Source organism: Bos indicus x Bos taurus, chromosome 13 (genome assembly GCF_003369695.1).
Source record: "Bos indicus x Bos taurus breed Angus x Brahman F1 hybrid chromosome 13, Bos_hybrid_MaternalHap_v2.0, whole genome shotgun sequence".
NCBI classification, from domain to species: Eukaryota; Metazoa; Chordata; class Mammalia; order Artiodactyla; family Bovidae; genus Bos; species Bos indicus x Bos taurus.
The window spans coordinates 47,985,903-48,003,227 of NC_040088.1; the positions used below are offsets into that span (position 1 = coordinate 47,985,903).

Below are 17,325 nucleotides of genomic sequence, written 5' to 3' on the forward strand. Positions count from 1 at the left end.
ATGATCTGGGATGGCCCCTTCTCCCTCTGTGTAAAATGGAGATGCCACAGTTACCACATAGTTATTTAAGGTATGAAAAATGTGAGTCAACCGTGGAGAACGGTATGGAGCTTCCTCAAAAACTAAAAACAGAGCTACCATCTGATCTTGCAATCCCACTCCTGGGCATATATCTGGGAAAGATGAAAAGCATAACTCAAAAAGATACACGCACCCCAGTGTTCATTGCAGCCACTGTTTACAATAGCCAGGACAGGGAAGCATCCTGGGTGTCCATCAACAGATGAATGGATAAAGAAGATGTGGTGTATATATATACCCTGGAAAACTACTCAAGCATACAAAAGAATGAAATCATGCCATGTGCAACCACATGGATGGACCTAGAGATTACCATACTTAGTGAAGTAAGTCAGAAAGAGAAAGACAAATATATGATATCACATATGTGGAATCAAAAACATGACACAAATGAATCTATATATTGTAGAAAACATAAACAGACGCACAGATACAGAAAACAAATTTATGGCTACCAAAGGGGAAAGAGGGGTGGCCACTGCTGCTGCTGCTGCTGAGTCATTTCAGTTGTGTCTGACTCTGTGTGACCCCAGACACAGGAGCCCACCAGGCTACCCCGTCCCTGGGATTCTCCAGGCAAGAACATTGGAGTGGGTTGCTGTTTCCTTTTCCAGTGCATGAAAGTGAAAAGTGAAAGTGAAGGGGGGTGGAGGGAGGGATAAATCAGGAGACTGAGAGTATCATATACACACTACCATGCATAAAACAGATAAATAACCAAGAACCTACTGTATAGCACAGGGAAAACTGTACTCTATATTATGTAATAACCTATAAGGAAAAAGTATTTGAAAAGGAATATACATGTTCATGTGTATATATGTGTATATGTATATATATGTTATACATGTTCAGTTATACACACACACATATGTATATGTAATGGGATGGCTGTGCTATACACTTGAAACAATACTGTGAATCAACTATACTTCAATTAAAAACAATTATTTTCTAAATATGGGCAAATATTGGCTCGTCTCTTCTCAGGACACAGTTATGTCAATGGCTTGATTTTTATCTTTGGCTTGATTTGTATCTAAATTCTATGTAGAGTGGACATTGCTTCCTTGGGTTGAGAGAAGCGGACTCAAGACCAGACTGGCCCTCACATGGAAAGCTTAAGGAAGGTGGTCCCACCCCCACCCCATCCCGAGGCTCAGGCTCCAGACTGAAAAGCAAGAGGAAAACTGACTTGGGAAATCTTCTCAGCTGTCCTCCAGGGCAGCAGCTGCCTGCGCACCGAGCAAGCAAAGTTTCTGACCCCGCTTTTGGCCTCCATGGAAGAGGAGGTCCTGACCCATTCATGTCTGATCAATGGGTCAAGATCAAGGGCAGTGGCCTGTCCTGGTCTATGGCCCTGTGAAGTCAGAGGCCCAGTGACATAGCTGGTCCACCGTCAGGACAGTCTGAACAGCTGAGGTTACCATGAACTCCCCGTTCACCAGGCGTTTCTCTCCTGTAAGTAAACAAGTCAGCTTATGGTTTCAGCTGATTTTTTAACCCTAAAATGAATGTCACCAAAGAGCTTAGTGTACTTCTAGGAAATGTCCCCTTTTAAGTTCCTAGCTTGGGTGACATCAGATAGAAGCTTCCAGATGGAAAATAGGCTTCTCTGGAGGAAAGTTGTGACCTTTAAAGAAGGTGTGAAATAGCCTCTCCTCATTTCAGCCAGGCCTTTGGGTTCCAACCTTGATAAACAATGCCCAGAACAGTTAGATGTGAAACTCTGATTTGCTGTATGAGTCAGCCAAAGCCGGCCTGGGACAGGGGAATACCCGGTCCACTAGACAAAACTTCACTGTGGCCCAGGAGCCGGGCTGAGTCAGCCCACAGCTACTCTTGAGAATCTCCGGCCTAATAGTTTTTCCCACTTGGCTCAAGTACCTGAAGGGCTTTTCCTTTGTTTAAAAACGAAAAAAAAAAAAAAGTGCTAACATACCAAATGGTATTTCAGAAGCTGGTCTCCAAACTGTTAAATCCTGAATCCTTTGAAGTAAACTTCTTTGTTTGTTTGTTTTCACTTTTTATTATGAGACATTTCAAAATTATTTAGTACGAATTGCCAGGTACTGATCACTCAGCTTCAGCAGCTCTGAATTCATGGACTATCTCACTTCATCTCTACCCTCCCTTACTTCCCCCACCCCATTCCCTGGGTTATTTCAAAGTAAATCCCATATGTCATATCATCTCATCAGTAAATTCAATGGGGGTTTTTTAACTCTTGTTTCAGAAGTTAAACAAGCTATGACCAAGCAAGTGGACTCTGTCAACAGTAAGAACCCATCTGTTACTACTCACCACTTACGGACAGCGACTTGTCCTAGGTAATGGGGTTGGTGAGTCACAGAGCCAGGGATAAACACAGGCTGTCCAGCTCAGCAGAAGATAAACGATTGAAACTTGGAGCCCTGGTCAAACTGTAAGTGACTCTCTAATAAGAAATACTGAATGGGGTAGGTTACTGCAGGCTTGCATAATAGGTTTAATCAATAATTTTTCAAGCACCTGCTATGTTCAGAATAAACACTTCTCCATAAGGAGCGTTTTGCAATGTGCAAAGTCCTTTGAACATCCTGGTAGTCCTCCTAGAGTTACCGTTGTGCATGCTCTAGGAAGGAACAAGCAAAAGCTCTGAACAGCCAACCAAATCTCCCAGACATTCACTGGTAAGAGGCCAGTTCTTCCAATATACAGCTGATATGTTGCTATCAGCAAACATGCCAAGAAAAGCAAAAAGCATTAAACAAATATAAGTCTCCCTCTCTACCAAAAAACAAGCAAGCACACAAAGAATGAGCCATTTTTACTGAAGGAAAGTAAATAGAGTGTCAGCTCCTGGACTACAAATTACCTATGATAACTAAAAGGCTGCCTATCTCATGGATGACTGGACCTGCAATCTATGCTGTCGTAAGTCTGAAAAGATGAAATATGCCCCCAGAGAAGAGGAGATCTCTTATAGGAAATTCTGAATTACTATTAATAGAAGCTTCTGTGTCCAGCTCAGTCACCCTCCCTGACCCCACCCTAGAGCCATGTGGCCTAGCCCATCCCCCAGAAGGAAAGGGTATTTTCGAATGTCAGACACAACCCAGAGCCACACAGAGAAAGTCCATCAGAAGTTCAGCCTCAAGAAGGGGGGGGTGGGAATGCAATAGATAAAGGAATTTCAAGAAGTCATAGGGGAAAAAAAACTACAAGCACTGAAATTACATTTCCTGTAATTTCAGGGGAAATATTCACTGTCATCATTCGGTCAATCGCGTCCACAATTCTGCTCGTACGCAGGGAAGGAGAGGAGGCTGGCAACTTTCCTGCTGTCTTCACTCCTTCTGGGAACTCTTACAAAACCACCCGTCCAGGCTTTTTTTTTTTTTTTTTTTTATGGCAGTAGAGTTGATTTACAGTGTTGTGTTAATTTCTGCTGTACAGCAAAGTGATTCAGTTATACATATATATCCTTTTTCATATTCTCTTTCATTATGGCTTATCACAGGATATTGAATATAGTTCCTTGTGCTATGCTGCAGGACCTTACTGTCCACCCATTCTATATATAACAGTTTGCATCAACTAACCGCAAACTTCCAGCCCAGTCCTCTGCATCTTATGTCTTGAAACCTCTCAACCAAAATATTTATCACTCATTTAATAAAGCACTCTTCCTATACACTGAATAACAATGCATGTATTAATTATTTCAGTGTACCAAAAGGAAAAAGTGCGTACTTTACTTATTAAGGCATACTTCCTTGAAATACTTTTGCATGAAGTATTTAAAATCTACTTCTAAACAATCAAACATGTATGACAAGCACATTTTCAAGCAATTTAGTGTTTAGTCTGTTCTAGTGAATGATGTCTTTTATTGTAGATTTAACCAAAGAGACCTTTAAGAAGCCATGCTTGGACTTTCATGGTGGTCCAGTCATTAAGACTCCATGCTTCCAATGCAGGGGGTGAGGGTTCGATCCCTTGTCTGGGAATTAAGGTCCTATATGTCACGTGACACAGGCAAAAGGAAAAAAAAGAAGCCACAGCCATGGTTATTTTTAAACACAAGAGCTAAATATTCAATCAACTTTCTGAGTATCTTTGTCAAATCATGATTTTTAACACTTCTTCGACTTCGCTTTTTCTCAGATAGAAGCCACTGCTTACTCGGAGAAACTGTTTAAACTAGGGTAAAATCACCAATTCTGAGGTGGCAGATCCCAATTTCAAGTAAAATGACCAATTCCAAGGAGGCAGTTTCTCCTCTGCGAAGGGGCTAAGATGTGTGTCTTCTATTCCAGGGGCCCAGGAGGAAATGGTGTGGGAGGGGAAGGCATCATGGGAATGCCTTTAAATGCTAAAGACCCTTGTTACCGAGAGACACAACGTTGCTTGCGTCACTGATCTTAGCTCCCAGTCTTCAGAGGGTCATTCCTCACTGATTTCCTTAAAATGGAAGGTCAAAGCCATCCCAACCTCAACCCCTTTGCCCTCAAAAAACTAACAATCTAGATTCAGTTCTGCAGTTGTCGTTATTCTAAAGAATCTGACCAGACATTTTTTTCTCACAGGAGCTTTGTAAACACTCACTCACCATCTTCCTCCGATGCTCCCGAGCTGTGAACCAGGTTGGGATCTCATGTCTGGTGGGTTTCTTAAGGGCCAATAAGCAGTTGATGTGGGTTTGGAGTTTAGATTCTATCCTGAAGTTTAGACGATGCTGACCATGAATTTATTTCTTTTTAAATACACCCTTCAGCAACGGTCTAGCTTGTGTCTGTTTGGAAGAGCAGAGCTCTACTAACTAAACGAAAACATTTATTCCAGATGTGTCTCTGCTCTGAAGGAACCAGAATCAGTTTTCCAACCACATCTCCTTAAATTCCCAAACAAGGACATGAAGAAGTGATTCAGTGAGGGGACACCGTCTGGGATATTGACCACTAACTGTAAGCGAGGTCAAGCCATATTCCCAACATTTTGTATGCATTACCTCATCGAACCCTCATAACTCTTTGAGGCAGCAAAATTATAATCCCATTGTACAGATAAATAAAACCAATATATGGAGAAGTTAAGTAACTTCCCAAGTCACAGAGAGATTCAAGAGTGTCCAGCCGAGACTCAAATTGATCTCGGGTGGCCTTGGCCTGCAGTAACTTGAAGCAAGCAGAGATTTTGTTCTTGGCCAGAGACTGAGGTCAGGTCATGACCGTGAGAGTGCTGAATCCTAGCCCCTAGAGCAAAGGTCAGCAACAAGGTCTTGGCCCTTCAGCTTTGCAGAAAAGAATTCCCACAAGACAGTAAGTAGTGAAACAAGTAAAGTATTTATTAGGAGGAAAAGAGTACAGTACCTATTGGTAGACACATGGGCAGACTTAGTGGGAGAGTCACACCCTCATGGGTGTTTGAGTCACTTTTAAGGGGCATTTCTTCCAAGTTTCCTTGACCAATGATTTTGATTTGCCTGTTTCAGAGTCTGTATTTTGTATAACTCAGGATCCTCCTATAGCTACGTGTTCATCTCTCAGCCAAGATGGATTCAGGCGAAGAGGCCTATGGGTAGGTTGACATCACTCCCTTTTGACCTCCAAGGATACTTCCTGTACATGTGCAGTTGGCTAGGTCTCCTGACTTCAAGAATGAGAAATACGTGGTCTCCTCTATCTGGGCAGGGCCCATCCTCCTCTCTAGAGTGTTCTGCTGTTCTCATCTTGGAGTATCAGTCCACAAGGAATGAATCTCCAGCTGCTTTCCCTTGGGGGGAGGGGGGGCGGGCAGTTATGTCCAGGAGGCTACCTGCTCCTTTTCTTCAGTTAGTGTTATCTGGTACTATCTCCATGCTGGGGCCATGATGCACTCTTGACCCATGTTATCTAACAGCAGCCCTATGAGATAACACCATAAGTATCCCCATTTTCCATGTGAGATTCTGAGGAATCTCAGTTAAAAACCATGCCCGTATGCCCACCACTGTCAGTCAGCTTCGAGCATCCAACCATTAAATATGAGTGAACAGCCAAGGATCAGCAGGCATCAGAAAAAGCCTTGTAGTAAGAAAAACAGAAGTCAAAGCAAACTAAGCAAGAATAAAAATGTATAAAAAGGAAGGAAAGAAAGCTTAAAAAAAAAAAAAAAAAAACTTTGTGAATTTCTTCAGAACAAAATAAGAGAAGATATTCTATCCATAAAATAAGAACAATGTTTTAAAAGAAGTTTTCCTGAGACAAATGTTGTGTTTAAACTTAATATATAATAGGAGAAAAAATGTTAATTTCTGAAAGGTTTTGAAGTTAAAATTGAGAAAATGTCCCAGAAATTAAAAAGGAAAAATAAGAGGAAAAAATCATAAGAAATTTATAGGTGCTAATTAAGAGTTGAAGAAAAAAGCTGAGAAAATAAATGAGAATATAACACTAAGGAAATTATGCATATAAATTTCCCCAAGTCTCAAAATGAGTTTCCAAATTAAGAACCCCAGGATGCCTGAAAAATGTGCTGAGACACATTACCACTGTGTTTCAGAACACTGGAGCTAAGGGTCAAGAACTGGAATGACTTTAAAGTTGTTAAGAGCAATACTAGAAGGTAGGAGAAAACAGAACAAAATGCCTGCAGAGTTTTGAAGGGAAGTTATTTCTTATCTAGATACCTATGCACAGCTGTTTGTTAAGTATGAGAGTTCTTCTGGAGGGAGAAATTTCCTCTGTCCCTCTACGTATCAAACAAGAGTTTAATAACACGCATACACAGGAGAGGGGCTGCTCTGGTGGCTCAGCGGTAAAGAATCTGCCCACCAATGCAGTAGACAAGGGTTCAATCCCTGGGTTGGAAGATCCCCTGGAGAAGGAAACGGCAAACCACTCTAGTATTCTTGCCTGTGAAATCCCATGAACAGAGAAGCCTGGAGGTTCATGGGGTCACAAAAGAGTCGGACATGACTTAACTACTAAACAGCAACAACACACATAGGAGAGACTCAGGAAAACTGAGTAATTTGCCAAAATGGCCAAAGCTCTCATCTTAAAGAGCATGTTCAGCTGAAACCAAAAGAGGATGTTGGGGTAGTGGTTTTGGACTTTAAAGGGGAGGGAGCAATCGACATGAGGATGAGAAAACAAATGTTTGGCAGACAAATGTTTGCTGGGTCAGCAGAGACAATGGGACACAGAGTGGACTCCGATTTCTGGGCCCTGCCAAATTTCCCCAACCACACCTGGCCTGTAATCTTTGCAAACATCTCCAGTAATAGACCTATTCTGGAAAAAGGCCCTTTATCTAAATTCTTTAGGCAGGTAAGGGGAAAGGGGAAAGTGACTTTCTGTGTCTTTGGGGCCTCGATTGCTTTCAGCTCAAAATAATTTGTATGCCAAGGAGACATTTTGAGGTGGCAAATTTTCCTTCCCTGTAGAATAAAGACATTTTCAGAGATGCAAGCTTTCAAAAACTCATGGACTCTTCCTCAGGAAGCTACAGAGAAAGAACTCAGATGAAGAAGCAAACAGCTAAGAAATAAGATGGAAACCATGAGATGGTGAAAGTTCTCAAGGTCTCCAGCCTCATTTTGTGGCCCTTTGGAGCAGAAAACCAGGAGCCATTCCAGCCTGTAAAGATGTGGGATGGCTGTTCAGCCCTTCCTTCAGGCGATAACTTGCAGAAGGGAAGCAGTCAGTGACAGCTTCCAGCTGGCGGCTCCCAGACAATGCCTCAGCATGGCAGTGTTAGGGGACCATTGAGCGAAACAGCCTGCCTTGGCCAGACATGATGATAACCACTTGGATGAGTTGTCTCACAGCAGGAGGTCCTGATAAGGAAGATGGTGCTGCTGCTGAAAACTAACTGGGAGAATTTGGGAGGGGCCAAAAGGAGGGAGGAGGCACCAGCCCACAGTATGTCCTACCAACCTCCCAGAATCCTTCACATGAGAATCCATCTCAGCTGGGAGATGCCAGTGCCACCAAGAAGAACCCTAAGTCAGACCGACTTGGGCCAAACAAGATGATGGGCCAGAGACAACCCAGAAACTAACCCCATCACCATAAACCCTGACACTGTGAGCCACGTGGCAGAGCAGCCCTCCTGGTTTCCCTTAACCTGCTGCTCTCCGCCTGGGTGCCCCTTCACAATAAAATCTTTGTTTTGTCAGCTCATGTGTCTCCTCGATGAATTCACTTCCAAGTGTTAGACAAGAGCCCACTCTCAGGCCCTGGAAGGTGTCCCCCTTCCTGCAATTGCAGGGTTCCTACAGCTGGTCTCTTCTGCCGGACATAGCATTCTTCTAAGGAGACTCCGGCTGCCACCCTGAGGTTTCCAGGAGCCACAGTGCAGTCTGAGATTCTTCCTACCACACCTTCCTTCCTTCCTCCTCTCCCTTCCCAGGTGTCAGACCTGCATCCCCGTCTGAAGGCTCTCCCTGCCTCCTCCTGCCCCTTTATGTTCCCCTCGCCCAGGCAATTGTCCTAATAAATCTCTTTGCCCTTCAAATACCATCTTGGTGTCTGCTTCCTGGAGAACCCAAATTGGCACAAATCGAGAACAAATTTAGGTCAGAAGTTTCCTGGAAAAGCTTTTTCAAGAAGAAAAAATATTAGAATACCCAGGATTGATTTTATTGAGCAATACTAACACACGTGGAAGTGAGAGGTGGATAATTAGTGATAAATACATAAGCAGTTAGCCTCCTGCCTGCCCTCTATAAAGGCAATAGTTAACCCTAGTGAGGAAAAACCTAGTTTACTATGTTGACTGAAAAATGCACAACAATAGAAGTTGAGAACTATGTTTTATTCAGCAGACATACTGCGGACTTAAGCCCAGAAGGCAGCCTCTCAGGTATCTCTGAGGGACTGCTCTGAAGATTTCAGTGAGGAGCCAGGACCTATAGGGGGGATTGTAACAAAAACCAGTTAGTCAGAACATCCAAAGATGACTGTTAGTTAAAGAAAACCGGATATCTTAAGTTAATGAATTTGACACTTTGCATATATGGGAAAATACAAGAGTCTGGGCTCACTGAATTCATTCCTTTGACATGAACCTTAGCTGTCTAGGGCCAGTTTCCTACTTTCTCCATCCTGAATCCCCTCAGGGTACACACAGTCCGGCAGCTACAGTGGCTGCTGGCTTGATGGCAGCAACATCCTTTTTCACTGATACAGCAGGCAACATTGTTCATCCACAACCATTTGGCTCAGCTTTAAATAGTAACATAATAATAATGCAAACACCACACAGTGTAACCTAACTGAAATTATAACTCATGTTGGAAGAATAGGGAATTAGAAAGTGTCCAAGGATATCGCAAAGGTTTGTTCGGGAGGAGAATTAAATCCTCATCTTTCATATGGAGAAATCAATAGATGACACCTAAACAGGAAAATTAAGTAGTTAATATGTTATTTAGTAAGTAAGTATGTTAGAGGAAAAAGTTGGTTTAAAACTCAACATTCAGAAAAGTAAGATCATGGCATCTGGTCCCATCACTTTATGGCAAATAGATGAGGAAACAATGGAAACAGTGACAGGCTTTATTTTGGGGGGCTCCAAAATCACTGCAGATGGTGACTGCAGCCATGAAACTAGAACACGCATGCTCCTTGGAAGAAAAGTTATGACCAACCTAGACAGCATATTAAAAAGCAGAGACATTACTTTGCCAACAAAGGTCCATCTAGTCAAGGCTATGGTTTTTCCAGTAGTCATGTATGGATGTGAGAGTTGGACTATAAGGAAAGCTGAGCGCCCAAGAATTGATGTTTTTGAACTGTAATGTTGGAGAAGATTCTTGCTAGTCCCTTGGACTGCAAGGAGATCCAACCAGTTAGTCCTAAAGGAAATCAGTCCTGAATATTCATTGGAAGGACTGATACTGAAGCTGAAACTCCAATACTTTGGCCACCTGATGCGAAGAACTGACTCATTTGCATAGATCCTGCTGTTGGGAAAGATTAAAGGCGGGAGGAGAAGGGGACGACAGAAGATGAGATGGTTGGATGGCCTCACCGACTCCATGGCCATGAGTTTGAGTAAATTCCAGGTGATGGACAGGGAGGCCTGGCGTGCTGCAGTCAATGGGGTCGCAAAGAGTCAGACACGACTGACTGACTGAACTGAACTGAACTGAACTGATGTTATTTAGTGATGAAGTGAATGTTACCAAAAGAATCAATTAAAACTGCTGAAAGTAGATGCCTTAGGGAGCAGAAAATGGAGGGGGAAGTTCAGGGAACTGGGATTTGGGAGTTAAAAACCGTGAAAACAATTCAGCTCTTAAACCATGCACAGCTATAACTTTTATTTAAAAATACATTGCCAAGGGACTTCCCTGGGGGTCCAGTGATTAAGAATCTGCCTTGCAATGCAGAGGACATGGGTTTAATCCCTGATGCAGGAACAAAGATCCCACATGCCAAGGGGCAATTACCCTTACACAAAACCAAAGACAGTCTGAGAACCACAGTGAAACATCTCACACGACACAACTAAGACCCAATGCAGCCAAACAAACAAACATGTACAAAGAATTAATTTTAAAAATATATTGCCATACAAAAATATACAATAAAAAGAACCAAGTAAAAAGAAAGGGACTTCCCAGGCCACACTCATGGTAAAGAACCCACCTGCCAATGCAGGAGATGCAAGGGACACAGGTTTGATACTTGTATCAGGAAGATCCCCTGGAGGAAGGCATAGCAACCCACTCCAGTGTTCTTGCCTGGAGAATCCCATGGACAGAGGAGCCTGGCAGGCTACAGTCCATGGGTTCACAAAGTGACTGAAGCAACTTAACACACACACAAGTAAAAAGAAACAGGAAGGACCCTAGGCGACCTCGGAGGAGAGAAGAGTTAGGTAGGTGTGAGGTGAGAGTTAACCCAGTGAGCTGGACTGAGCATCTCATGTGTGTCTGACATGGGGTTGGGCAAGGTGAGTGTGGTTGGAGTGTGGCGAGCAGGGAGGACAAGGACGCAGGGGAGGCAAGCAGAGAAGTGAGGACACAGATGACCTTGTCAGCCACATCATCTCGGGATATTTTCTTAGGAGCCACGGGAAGACTGAATTGTTCCCTTTGCAAAGATGTCTCAGATGAACGCCTACGATTCGTGTCTAGGATGCTGAGAACTTGTTGGAGGTAGACAGGGAAAAGGAGGGAGAAGAAAACGGGTGTCCTGGATGTTGGCCAGCATCTTGGAGGATGGCTGTGCATCTTGGATAAAGCACATACCTAAGTGCAGGATGGGAACAGAAGGTGTGAATGTGTTCCATTTTTGTGATGATGGTTACGTTGTCTGAAAGTTTTCTGGGTCAAGATGTCAAGTAAGCAGTTAGATTCACAGACTTAATAGAAAAATCTGGCAAATTTGAGTCATTAACACATAGACGCGTGGTAATTCAAATCCTTGGGAATAAGTGAGGTGTTTCAGGAAGAGAGAACCAACCTTGGGCAGAGCCCTATGGAACCCCACAAGGGCTGAGTATGGAGCAGCCAAGGAAACAAGGGAGGGAACAGTCAGAGAGTAGAGAGTGTGTGTGTGTGTGTGTCGAACAGTCTCTCACTGGAAAATTCACTTTGATACATCATTCAGATATGCAAATGCAACTGTCTTGTGATAACTGAAATTTGGCCACATAGAGGGGGTGCAGGCTGACCCCAGAGCTACTAAAGCACTGCTGTGCTGTGCTCAGTCATGCCCGACTCTTTGCGACCCCATGGACTGTAGCCCACCAGGCTCCTGCATCCATGGGATTTAGTAGAGGCAGAGGGAAAAGAGGATGCAAAGTCCCCAGCAGCTTTGTGCCAAAGAAGCCTGATGCTGATCCCAAAGGCTGAGATACAGAAAACGGCTCAAAGGAAGCAGAATAGTAAAAGAGAACAGCAGGAAAAAAATGCTGTTGTGGGACTTCCACGGTGATCTAGTGTTTGGGACGTCACCTTCCAGTGTGGGGAGAGTGGGTTCAATCATTGGTTAGGGAGCTAGGATCCCACACGCCTCAGGGCCAGAAAATCAGAACATAAACAACAGAAGCAGCATTGCAACAAATTCAATAAAGACTTTAAAAGATGAGACTTCCCTGGTGGTCCAGTGGTCAAGAATCCACCTGCCAATGCAAGGGACAGGGGGTTCGAGCCCTGGTCTGGGAAGATTCCACATGCCGAGAAGCAACTGAGCCTGTCCACCACAGCTGCTGGAGCCCACAGGCCCAGAGGACGAGCTCTGCAGCAAGAGAAGCCACCACAGTGCGATGTCCGTGTTCTGCAACAAGAGTAGCCCCTGCTCTCTGCAGCTAGAAAAAGCCCGTGTGCAGCAACAAAGACTCAGCACAGTCAAAAATAAAAAAAATTTTAATTTAAAAAAAAACTTTAAAGAATGATCCACATCAAAAAAAAAAAAAAAAAAAACCCTTAAAAAAATGGTACTGTGATAAACTGTAAATTAGCTAAACTTTCAGGAGTTTTGAGACTTGTCTTAATAGGTGAAAAACAGTTGTAACCAAAGGTTTATAAGAAACCGTTTGATGTATAAACACTAGACTGAGTGATTTCTTTGGTTTTTCGTCATTCATTTGGGCAAATTGATGCAAATCCCCAAACGGCTTAACCCTAGTGTGTGATTTCTGGATGGTTTCTCCTCACAGTGGGTTGCCCCAGGCAGGTATTGTCAGAACCTCCAGCTGTGCCAGCCCTGCTTATCACACCCTGTGACTGAGGTCTTTCCAAGTGCTAAAACCACTTCCTAAGTACGAGAAACGAGATGTTTTTCTACTCAGGTAAAATACAAAATATAAACACAGGCTCTCTTGAAAGGGTACCTGAATAAAATTATGCCAAACTGGAACATTTACTTTAAAAGTCTGAAGATAATGACCCCTTTGTTGAAACGGTCTTATCAGTTGCTACGTTTGCTTGGCACGCTGTCTTCATAAAGCAACATCAAAAACCTGATGGGAAGGGGTTATCATTCTTTTACTTCAGCAAAAAATAAATAAATGAAGATTCTGGTCTTTGTGTCCCAGTATCCTCTGGGTATTGTCTGCATCTATTTTGAATTTTGTCTTGATTGCTGTGGATGTTAAATAAATAGTAAACGCCTTTTAGGAGAAGAATAGTTAATGCTGTTGCTGCTGCTGCTGCTAAGTCGCTTCAGTCGTGTGCGACCCTGTGCGACCCCACAGACAGCAGCCCACCAGGCTCCCCCGTCCCTGGGATTCTCCAGGCAAGAACACTGGAGTGGGTTGCCATTTCCTTCTCTGATGCAGGAAAGTGAAAAGTGAAAGTGAAGTCGCTCAGTCGTGTCTGACTCTTAGTGACCCCATGGCCTGCAGCCTACCAGGCTCCTTCATCCATGGGATTTTCCAGGCAAGAGTACTGGAGTGGGGTGCCATTGCCTTCTCCTATAGTTAATGCTAATAGATGCTAACTCATAGCAGTGAAAATAGGGCATCAGAAAAATCAGAGAACGGTAGTTTGACCACAGAAACTGTGGTTGGTATGGTCACTGCTGTAGTGAAAGGAAATGCAAACTTCTTTTATTTCCTGTCCTGAAACAAAGCTTATCAAAGAATACTTTAGAAAAAAGTACCTTAAAAGAATAACATATATATTTCTCTTTTCATCTATTCCTTTTAAAAAAATTTTATTGAAGTATCAGATCAGATCAGATCAGATCAGTTGCTCAGTCGTGTCTGACTCTGCGACCCCATGAATCGCAGCACGCCAGGCCTCCCTGTCCATCACCAACTCCCGGAGTTCACTCAGACTCATGTCCATCGAGTCAGTGATGCCATCCAGCCATCTCATCCTCTGTCGTCCCCTTCTCCTCCTGTCCCCAATCCCTCTCAGCATCAGAGTCTTTTCCAATGAGTCAACTCTTCGAATGAGGTGGCCAAAGTACTGGAGTTTCAGCTTTAGCACCATTCCTTCCAAAGAAATCCCAGGGCTGATCTCCTTCAGAATGGACTGGTTGGATCTCCTTAGTATAGTTGATTTAAAATATTACATTAGTTTCAGGTGTATAGCAAAGTGATACAATATTTTTCTAGATTATACTCCATTTAAAGTTATTATAAAATACTGGCTCTATTCCCAGGCTGTACTGCATAATTTTACAGCTGATTTATTTTATACATAGTAGTTTGTTCTTCTTATGCCTATTTTTTTTACCTCTCTTTTTTATCATTTTGCATTTTTTGTTGTTTATTTAGCTTCACAAGATCTATGATCTTCATTGCAGCATGCAAAATCTTAGTTGCTGCAGGAAGAATCCAGTTCCCTGATCAGGGATCAAACCGGGGCCCTCTGCATTGGGAGTACAGTCTCAGCCACTGGACCACCAGGGAAGTCCCCATTTCTTTACTTTTTTTATTTGGACATTGGAGTGTCCCAGACAAGGGAGTGCTATAGCGGCTTCACTCTGAGGACCTGTGCTGCACACAAGTCCCGAGATGGCAGAGTCCGCCCCTGAGAATGTGTAGTCCCTGGAGAAATGGGCTTCTGTTGGAGCACTCTGTTGAATTCTGAAGATAAATCCACCAGGCTGAAATCTTCATAGGTTCCCTATTACTATCACATTAAACTTTTTATATCTTTCTTTCAAAAATATCTATAATTTGAATGCATCCATCCTCAGCCTCCCATTCTAAACTATGATATAACAGACTTTCCTTCAGTGTCTTTTGAACCATGTTGTTCTAGAAGCAGGATGGAGCCAGCTGTCAGAAACACCTAGGCTCTTCTGGTTTGGGCCCTCAGCAGCTGTGGGGTTTTTGGACCATCATCTTACTTTCTTGGAAGATTACCTCTCGAGCTCTGAATTAACAGAATCCTGGTAAATCTTCCCCAGACCTCTCTCTGCTGTGATCATCGATCCTTTCACCTTATAGCATATTTTCAATTCGTGGTTCAGGCATTTGTGGCCATGAAACTAAAAAAAATACATAAGATGATGCTAAACTCTTCCATTTAGTTCTGAACAGCTATTGGACTCTAAGGAGATCAAACCAGTCAGTCCTAAAGGAAATCAGGCCTGCATATTCATTGGAAGGACTGATGCTAAAGCTGAAACTCCAATATTTTGGCCACCTGATGCAAAGAACTGATTCATTGGAAAAGACCCTGATGCTGGGAAATATTGAGGGCAGGAGAAGGGGAAGGCAGAGGATGAGATGGTTGGATGGCATCACAAACTTGATGGACATGAGTTTGAACAGGCTCCGGGAGTTGATGATGGACAGGTAAGTCTGGCTTTCTGCCGTCCAGGGGGTCGCAGAGTTGAACACAACTAAGCAACTGAACTGAACTGATAAGTTCTAACTAGCCAGTTCTATGGGCTTCCCAGGTTTTGCAGGTGGTAAAGAATCCACCTGCCAATGCAGGAGACCTAAGAGATGTGGGTCTGATCCCTGGGTCGGGAAGATCCCCTGGAGGATGGCATGGCAACCCACTCTAGTATTCTTGCCTAGAGAATTCCATGGACAGGAGAGACTGGCGGGCTATGGTCCATGGGGTTGCAAAGAGTTGGACACGACTGAATGACTTAGCACTCATGCACAGCCAGTTCTATAGGCAATAGTTTAGAATAACACTTTTTTAGATGAGGAGAATTCATTTCTCTGAAGACTTAGGTGTTAATACTGTAGTGTTTATAGATTGGCAGAGAAAGCAAGGGAGAGCGTGGGAAGGAAGTGGTGAGGGCAAGGTGCCCAGAGTCCCTCTGAGAAGTAAACAGTGGTCAGCACTGGTCTGGGGAAATTTCTCTCTCAGGCCATGTGAACAGAGCTGCACGCTAGAGTGATTCCCCAATACCCCTTCCAAAAATGCCCTGGGGGCCTCCACTGGGACCAGTCCTGACCTTGACTGACCAGATGGTTCGCATCACATAGCCAGGAAGATTCAATCTCTCTCCCCCTTTCTCTCTCTCTCCTTTTGAAATGAAATTTCAACTTTTCAAGCAGGAATCCAGCTTTTCAAGCAGGAAAACTGTGAACAGAGCTTGGTGCAAATCCCAAATCTCATCCATATATAAACTTTCAAGTTTTTTCTTCTGTTAATGCAGGCAAATCAGATTTCCAGAGCAATAGTGCATCCATCTGCTTGCATTTCCTGACCCAGCAAGGCTACTCACAGTTCAACTGTTCCAGGGAGGGACCTTTTCATACACTTTCTTTAATCCCCAGGCTTCCCTGGTAGCCCAGCACAGAAAGAATCTGCCTGCAGTGCAGGAAATGCAGGAGATGCAGGTTGAGTCCCTGGGTTGGGAAGATTCCCCTGGGGAAGGAAATGGCAACCCACTCTGCGTTCTTGCCTGGAGAAATCCATGGACAGAGGAGCCTGGGTGGCTACAGTCCATGGGGTTGCAAAGAGTCAGACATGGCTGAAGCAACTGAGAAGAGCAGAGCAAAATCAAGAAAAACTATTCTCCATCTACACCCAAGTTTTACATTCTATACTTTGGGGAAATCTGAGAACATAGACCAGTGAGGAAGATGAAGAAAAAGGAAACCATGGGACAGTGGCGCAAGCCATCCAGGGACCAGTCTCCAACAAGGGCTTTAGGGTGTGCAGATGTCCTGCAGGCACCTGAAAGCTGCTTTAAACCAGCCTGTGCTAGAGCCAGTAAAGGTGTGAGATGCAAAAACACCACACCAGCATCTTCACACTGCTTCCACCTTACAGATGACTGAGCACACAGCTGCCCACAGAGTGTGCTCTGAGGGACTTGGGAGGGATTACTGTTCCTGTGTTCTTCCTGCAGAACAGCCTTCCCCACAAGGCCAGAAATGTCACCATCCATCATTCACTCCCTTTCCTCAAGCACTGCCCTCTTTCTAGTTTTTTGTTCATTTGGCTGTACCGAATCTTAATGGTGGCATGCGAACTCTTAGCCGCAGCACGTGGGATCAAGTTCCCTGACCAGGGATGGAACCTGGACCCCCTGCATTTGGAGTGCAGAGTCTTAGCCCTTGGACCATCAGGGAAGTCCCTCCCTCTAGTTTTTATTCAAATTATAAATATGCCACACTCACTCCCTGGTACTTTTCTATGCATAAGTCTACTAAGTGGAACCAAGAAGCAGGACAAGCCAGCGAGGATGGAGACCAGGTAGGAAGGGGAGATGGTATCTCAACTGCACAAAACCTTTTCCTACATCAAAGATTTTCTGGGTCCAACCCCATCCTTTTGACATGCACTTCACTCCCACTGCAAGGAAAATTCTGAGCCTGTGGGTATGTTTTCATGAATTA

The 17,325-nt window shown here is 43.8% G+C and overlaps 2 long non-coding RNA genes and 1 other non-coding gene across 6 annotated transcripts in view; 1 reads left to right on the top strand and 2 right to left on the bottom strand.

Annotated features, from left to right (window-relative positions):
- The window catches only part of LOC113903509, a 90,578-nt gene extending 88,106 nt beyond the window's left edge, over window positions 1-2,472 (bottom strand). For all 4 annotated transcript variants that reach the window (XR_003514156.1, XR_003514154.1, XR_003514153.1 and 1 more), the window contains exon 1: window positions 2,386-2,472. This is a non-coding gene — a long non-coding RNA (uncharacterized LOC113903509). The remainder of the gene's footprint in view (window positions 1-2,385) is intronic.
- On the top strand, window positions 1,311-8,231 carry LOC113903510. Its single transcript, XR_003514157.1, has 6 exons — window positions 1,311-1,542; window positions 2,318-2,506; window positions 4,653-4,709; window positions 4,909-5,030; window positions 5,558-5,643; window positions 7,493-8,231. It is a non-coding gene; the product is annotated as an uncharacterized LOC113903510 (long non-coding RNA).
- An 8,754-nt stretch (window positions 8,232-16,985) lies between these two features.
- TRNAW-CCA lies at window positions 16,986-17,058 on the bottom strand. Its single transcript has one exon. It is a non-coding gene; the product is annotated as a tRNA-Trp (tRNA).
- Between the last annotated feature and the right edge of the window lie 267 nt (window positions 17,059-17,325).